Below are 7,990 nucleotides of genomic sequence, written 5' to 3' on the forward strand. Positions count from 1 at the left end.
GGCTGCGTGAGGGAAGTTAGCAATAGCCAGTTCCCAGCAGCTAGAATTCCTGCCCATGATTTTGCATTAGTTGGAGCATTGTTTCTTCTGCTTCAGCACAGGCCTTTTCTAGGAAGGATTTTCTTCCAGGAGAAGCGTGAGTATACTCAGAGGTATATAAGCATGAGAGGAAACACACAGATAGTCTTTGCCCAGAAGCTCAGTAGTAAGCATTTCCCTGTTTTTACATCTCTGTGGAAATACTCGTATGTGTCTTTCAGAGAGAAGCAGTATCCTTTTGGAAGGGGTAAGGGGGAGGGAAGAAATCAGGCTCCCATGTAATAGATAATGTTTTATGAGTGCTGCTGGCCACTGGTGCATTGGCCATTGGTGCTGGTGGATCCAGGACATGAGTACTGGAAGAAGCTGATCAGAGCTGATTACTCAGAGGAGAAGGAGTGGGCATGAGCTGAGCAGATGGTAAAAGGATGGGGACCAGGAGGGCAGGTGACAGGGACTAGCTGCAGGGGGTAATTCCTAGCACTGGGAGGGAAGACTGGTGCTGGGTTTGGTTACGTGGTGTGGGAGCACCTCTTCCTCTCTATCTGGTGTTGTTCAGAGATGCACTGCTGTCAAGTACCACTTTTCCTAGCCAGTACACTTGCACAACCATCCCTTCAACCTGATGAAGATGATGATCTGCCAGGATGAATGGTGTCTGCTTCTGTCTCAGTTTAACGAGACCGAAGTGTTTTGCTAAGGAGGATGACTTATGAGGAAGACCAAGCTCCTCCCTCTAGGCAATTGTAAATCCAAAAATAAGAGGCTCCAATTGAGGAAATATGGAGAAAGAAAAGATAACAGCCCTTTATGAAAGGATATATGTGTATTGGCAGAACAACAAAAGAACACAAAAACAACTAAGGGGGATACATCTGATACAACACCGAGAAATTTTATCTTGTTCTACCTTGGTGAAGGGCACACATAGCCACAGGTGACACTGAATTGGGAGGGGGGCTACCCTAAGGAATGGCAGAGCTTCTGCCCAGAGGGGCCCCTGTCAACTTGAGAAGTAGCACCTTGTGGTGTTCAAGGAGGAGATGAGATGAGCAGAGCCCTGCACAAGGGATGACACAACGCTGCTCATTCAGCTAGGCTGGAAGATTCAAGCAGGGCGACAGTCCTGCTGAGAAGGACTTGGGGTTTCACCAGACAACGGGCCAACCATTATCCAGCAGTATGTTACTATCACAGATAAGATAAATGGGCTTCACTAGAAGCCACACCAGAGCCATAAGAGTGATTTCTACACACTCTATTCAGAGCTGGTGAGGCCTTACCAGGATTCATCTCCAGTATTATGTCTCCAGTTCAGGAGGGATGTGGCAAAACAGGAGAGGAGCCAGAGACTAGAAATGGTTAGGGGCCTGGAGCACAGAGCCTCTGAGGCGAGGGAGCTGGATTTGGGTAGTCTGGTGAAAAGGAGGCAGAGGAGGCATCTACCAGGAGCCTGTGACTGCTGGGAAGGCAGTGACAGACATGATTAAAAAACTCCTGCAGCATCAGGCAATGCAATGAGGGACGACACAACCACAGATTGCAGCTTGAGTGGCTCACACATGAGGAAAGCTTCTCCCCCAGGAAGGTGGTGTCCCCTGGGACATGTACCCAGAGAAGCAGGGATCTTCATCCTTGGTGGTTTCTTGCACAGTGCTCCTAATTCCCAGCAACAGAGATCTTCTGTGTTTGTATATGAAAGCCCCAGTGGACGTGATATAGCACTGACAATAGGCCTGCTCCAACAGGGAAGCTGAGACCCACCACAAGCCCCTTCCCACAGGCATGACAACTGCACTGGAAAGAGACCTCAGCATTATATAATGTTGTGGAAGGTCCACAATTAGTTCTCAACAATTTCAAGTTTTAGTCTATTGAAATACAATTAGCCTTAAGATTAAAGTCTCTTCCCTTAGCCAATCAAAGCACCTTGCCAGAATCAAGAAAAAAAAACCAAACAAAAAAAAGAAACAAAACCCCCAAAGAGCCCAAACCCCCAACACACCACTAATTGTATTTCCATACTAATCACAGCAGAGGAACACAATGCACGAGTCCATCTGAGCTTGCCAAGTTGCAGATGCTTGTCCAAAATAGCATCTGAAAGAAATCTGCAGTCATTTTCTATAAAAATACTTCACTGTCAACAGCAATGAGAAAGCCTTGAATTAGACTACTCCACCTCTTAGCCCACAAATACCTTTTGTATAGACTAAAAGAACTGCTAAGAGCTCTCTCTTTTTGGTAGAATTTTCCCATGTGTTTCTTTGCAGGTAGACATGATCCTTAATTGTTCTTCCACTGGGCAAGTTTTTCTGTCTTTTTACTAGAAATAGGTCTCTTCACCTGAAAAAGCTAAAGCACATGCAAATGCTGCAAAGAATTAACACAGAAAACAGTTTATTTTTCACTCCAGAAGATCTCAATTTCAAACTCTTCAGAAATAAGCTTTAAAGTAATGCTGCAAGGCACATGAAAAAAAATACATCCAGATCTCAAAAAAAGCTGGAAACTTCTTCAGACAAAATATGCTTCTAAAAATATTGCTGAAGGTGAAAATCCATTTACATTTAATATTACCACGTTTGTTTTTGCAGTTAGAATCATGGACTCATTTAGGTTGGAAGGGAGCTATAAGATCATCCAGCCCAACCACTAACCTAACACTGCCAAGTCCACCACTAAAACACATCCCTAAGTGCCACATCTACACATCTTTTAAAAACCTCCATGGATGGTGACTCAATGACTTCCCTGGGCTGCCTGTTTCAGTGCTTGACAAGCCTTTTGAGGAAGTCTTTCTCTCCCAAAGAAACTCCTCTCAATATCAACAGGCTTTGACTAAACAAAGATTTGAGAACTCTTGTCTCACCTCGTATCTTGTCATTACAATATTTTACAATAAAGAGATCTGAAACACTAATAGGCATCTTCCACCTCTCCTAAAAAATAGAGAGAGAAAAGCAGTACCTTAGGACATCCAAAGACAGTGAGGTGAGCTAACAAATGGTATAGGATTTGTTCTGATCAGCAAGGTTCCACTGGATCACTGCCATACTGCTTTTCAAGTGTATCAGGATTTAAGTTCACTTCAGCACAGTGCAGGAAAGCCACCAATTCCCAGCAGTAAAGATCTTCCTATATCTGTATATGAAAGCATCCATCTTTTCAGAGACGCCATCTGGCACCAGAGACTCAAAATGTGTCTGTCTGCCTCTGAGAAAGGATTCTTCAATGCCATTCTCCAAAGAGGAAGAATTCCCACCAACATTCAGGGCTTTTGCAGTGGCAGTTTCACCTATGCCATCAGAAATGGCATTAGGAGAGTGATTTTCAGCACACTTCATAATGCCATCTGTGCACTTGGGGAGATCTTGGCTCAGCAACAATACAATAGTCCTTCCAACACGAATAGTCTGGCAACTGCAGGAAAAATAAAGGTAAGGTGTTCATCCTGCTTGGCATTCATTTTTCTGTGCAGAACTCAACACCGCTGACACTTCAGATGCCAGTTGCAATTAATAAAGCACCTAAAGATGTCAAGCATCATGGCTCAACTCAGTAACCTATATCTCCAAATGGAATTTAGATTCCTTAACTTTATAACTTCCTAAACGGGATAAGTGGGCCCTAACCTAATTCCTAAACATTTCTAACCTTCAGGAGTTCTTTTCATCAGGTTAGCAAAGAATATGGATCCAGTTTTTTCTCTCTTGGTATTCTTCCAAGGATTGAAGGCAATATCACCTTCAAACCCCATTTTTGGTTTGCATGAACCTCCCACCAGTCTGCAAAGGAACAGATTCCCAGGGCAGAAAGAACTTCTCTGGTTGAAAAGGCAATTTTGCAGCTAGCTTTTCCCTTCAGAAACTTTAAAAGGTCTGTCCTTTCCCTGTTTCACTGATCTTTAACAGCTTTCCAACTCAGGAAAGAGAGGAAAATTAACTATTGTTTGCAATCCATTTTTCTCGGTATATGAGGAAGCATTACACTTGGCTTTGGCTTTGAAAGAGGGGAAAAAAAAGACTACCCTGGCTCAGTTCACAGCAAGTGGGTTGAACAGTCTTACTGGTGGTGCTCTCATGGTAACGTTCCCTTCCTCGCCTCTACCTGCCCAACAGAGCAAATAGGACCAGAAGACAAGGAGAGCCAAAGGGAGGGATGATCAGTGTAAACTGACGTAAGATTCTCCTGCTGTTCTGTGGAGCTGCCTCACTGTCATCATATTCCCACCACATTCCTGCACTGGGTGAGTGAGATCAACACTCACTGAAGACCAGTCCTACAGAAAGGGCGTGTTTTCAGCCAAGAAATTTAATAAAAGAGCAGATGGTTTGAAATGCCCATTTGAAGCAGCCCTGTACTAGCTTGGCTCAACTGTGCCACAAAATGGCAGGATGAGAGCTGAAAGGAAACATCTAAAAGCAGACCAATATATGCTAACAGAAAGGAAAATGCATACCACCATTTTCTGGTCTGAGATCCTTCCCACCAAGGCGGGCTGGTGAAAGCTTGGTGGTGAATCTGAAAGGAAGGTCTATGATTTTAGACAAGTAGACCTCAACTGAGAAAGTTTATTGTTTTATTTGCCTGGCCATGCTTTAAGCTTGTCTAGGTCTTCCTCTCCTCTTTCTCCTTTCTGTCACTATCATGCTTTGTAAAGAATATTTTCACTGTGGCCCACACAACAATCTCATTCTTTGTCAGCTTGTGCTGCCATCGGCACTTCCACAGCTTACAAGACAAGCCACAACAACCTCTAAGGGACAAGAAAAGGACTCAGACTTCCACAGCCTGCACAGGATCAGAGTACAGAGATGAAGAATGTTTGGAATAGAGCAAACCTGAAGCTGACTGAAAGCTTAGGATCATCATGACATTTACACTAAACCCTAAGCATGTCAAAGGCCACTTTTACCTCTCCATTTCCTGGACAATATCTGGTATATGAGCTGTATGTCTTTTGTGATTTTCAACTTCCTTCCAACAGAATATCTGAAATCACAGAGTCAAAGTTTTCTGAAGGCAATGGCAATGCTGCAAAATAGAGGCATGTCCTTACCTCTGACTATCTGAAAAATGAACAGCAGCTATGTCCCCGTTGACCTTACAAAACCGCCTGCCAGCTCTTTCATGGGTTATGCAGCCAGATTCATGCTCCAGTACTTATCCTCACAAACAGCACTACAAAGCCACTGATCCAATGCAGACTGGGAAGTGAAAAATGCATGAGAGCATGGTTTACCTTGCAGATTCCCTGTTATTGGGGCTGTAAGATTAAGACTCCCCTAACAGTGGAACACATGGTTGTAAATCATTATGCTTCTCAATACATAGCACATCTTTGCAAGCAAAATGCAAAAGAAGAGCTAATCTTATGAGCACTTCACTTAGCGCAAATGTTCATAAACACACATACAAATGGCAAGGAACCACATGTTAAATTCCTCTTCATCCCCTTTTTCTCCCCCCAAGAATCGGGTTACAGCCAGAATCACTTGGATTCTGTCAGACCTAGTGTCTTTGATGCATTTCTCCGGAGTTTCTGCATCCTGGGAACAGTCAGTTCTCTTTACAATGGTGCAGCACTGCACCTTTGTGATGATGAAGACCTGTCACATACCAGGCTGTGCTGGCCTGAGCATAGCCAGCATGTGAAAGGGCAAGATTATGGGTTCTCCATCTTTCAGGGTTTTCAAAACTGACTGGAGAAGGCTCTAAGCAACCCAGTGCAACTCTGGAGTTTGCCCTACGCCCAGCAGATGACAGGACTAAAGACCTCCAGCAGTTTCTTCTCACCTAAACCCTGCTGTGATTCTATGCCAGCTTCTCCAGAACTATCTAGAGATGTTTCTTGGACCATCCTTGGATCAACACTTACAGCACAACAATTTTATCTACAAATGGAAGGGCAAATAATCTACAGTTCTTCTCAAAACATGCAAAAATAACAGCTTCTGACCACTGACAGAGACACCAACTATTTGTCTCATGTTAGAAAAGCTTGACATCAAAGCAACTTCCATTATCCTAGAAGCCAAGGCCAATCACACCTTTTAAGTAAGAAATAAAACTACATATATTGTTATTAATAAGAAAAAATATTTCTTACCATTCCTGTAAAAAAATAAATATTGCAAGGTAACAAAAAATAAATATGTATACTTCATGTCCCATATATGGGGGAAAACACCCAGCTTTTATCTGTCATGAATTTCCTGTAGGACTAATTTAGACTCAGGCTTTGAGGTCCAGGATAAGTTCATAAAATTATTAACTTCTCCCCAGATTAGCTCATGAACTAAGAGCAAACAGATTCTCTCTTCCAGGAAAAATGCATTGTCATTTAAAATACTCCTACACCAACATAGCAACACTTCAACACTGAGCTTTATGAGCTCATTGGGCACATTTGAGTTACAAGCAACATTTTATCTGGATTTTCCTGGGCTGTGTTGCCATTAGACAGAAAAAAACCTCTCACGTGGCATGTACTCTTTGTGATATTCACAAGTTTGCCATTAAGGCCTAAGATGAACTGAAAGCCTCCATCAAGACAGTCTTAGATTAATTAAACCCCATGAAAGATACGACACACACTGGGATTACATATCCCACTATGCCTAGCCCTAAATCTAACCACTTTACCAGAGTATCTCACTGAGAACTACAAGCACGAACTCTTAAAACTGTAAATTTGGGTGCCCCAAACTCACATAGAGGAGCCTATTCTCAAATTCCTAACCCCTAATCCAGCCAACCATCCTTCACCAAGATAGACTCTACACTGCCATCACCAGCTCACTCTCCTTAGAGCATAATGGTGAAAATAAGAGCCTCCACTTAGTACAGACAATAGAAACAACCCTTGCCATGGAAGAGATTTGTATCATTAGGGAAAGGTGAAACAGTAATGAAAGCCCCAAGCAATAAAGAGCAAAGATAAAACACTTGTACCTCTTGCATCATGATTAACAACAAAAACAAAGTAAAATGACTTTCATCTTGCTATCTCAAAACCCAAAAGAGCTATTTACAAGCAACTATCACTGAGTGAACCCACCTCTATTGCAAAAGAATGAAATGAGCAGGTGAAAGCAGATCAGTCTGGGTGATAGATGGTCAGTCACCTGTGAAATAAGTCTAAGTTCTCCCTTAATTTTCCTCCACAGACATTCAATTTAGCCACCATGTAACTCAAGTTACACACATGTGTAAATCCCTGTCATGCCAGCAGCCAGATGGGAATGTGCTCAGTAAGTTTTTGAAAACTAATGTTGAAGTGCATGCACATCTTTCAGAAGAAAAGGAAAACACCAGTGTGGGAAGAGCTGTTTTTTCCCCCTTGTTCGTGTTAGACACGGGATTCCTATCTGCACTGGTTTGCAGCTGGTGTTTTAAAATGTACTGAAGGGGAATGGGACAATTTAATTCCTTAGCCTGTATACTAGGAGATGCTACTGCTGTCCCAGTTTAATCTGTTGCCCCACAAGGTCGTTAAAATACCATTCAGAGTCCTTATATTTGAGCAATGTATAACTTCATCCGAAGAATCAATGATAACTTCAGCTTATATACATGCTGAGTTTTATGTGAATTTGATTCTGAAGTAACTGGTTTTAATGCAAACAAGCCTACGAACTAAAATAAAGGTTTTGCTTAAAATTAAGTAGTGCTTTTATTTTTTCCAATTTGTGATGCTGTCTGATAAAAAATGACATTGATTTATCTTATTAAGTACAGATGCAAGTTGGCTGAAGTTCCTTTTGTATCTATTGTTGTGGGTTGAGTGTTACAAGCTTGTATATGGTGCTTCTCTTAGCTTGCCTGGGAATTTCAAGGAATGGAAGTCTCTCCATTTCTCCCTTTTCTTCTGCTTCTCTTTACGCAAAAGTTGAGAGATCCACCCTCAGCCTGAGACACGTTTGTTCTTTGCTCTGCTCCTTTGCTG

The sequence above is a fragment of the Neopelma chrysocephalum genome, unplaced genomic scaffold, assembly GCF_003984885.1.
Source record: "Neopelma chrysocephalum unplaced genomic scaffold, ASM398488v2 Primary Assembly neopelma1_117, whole genome shotgun sequence".
Classification (NCBI taxonomy): domain Eukaryota; kingdom Metazoa; phylum Chordata; class Aves; order Passeriformes; family Pipridae; genus Neopelma; species Neopelma chrysocephalum.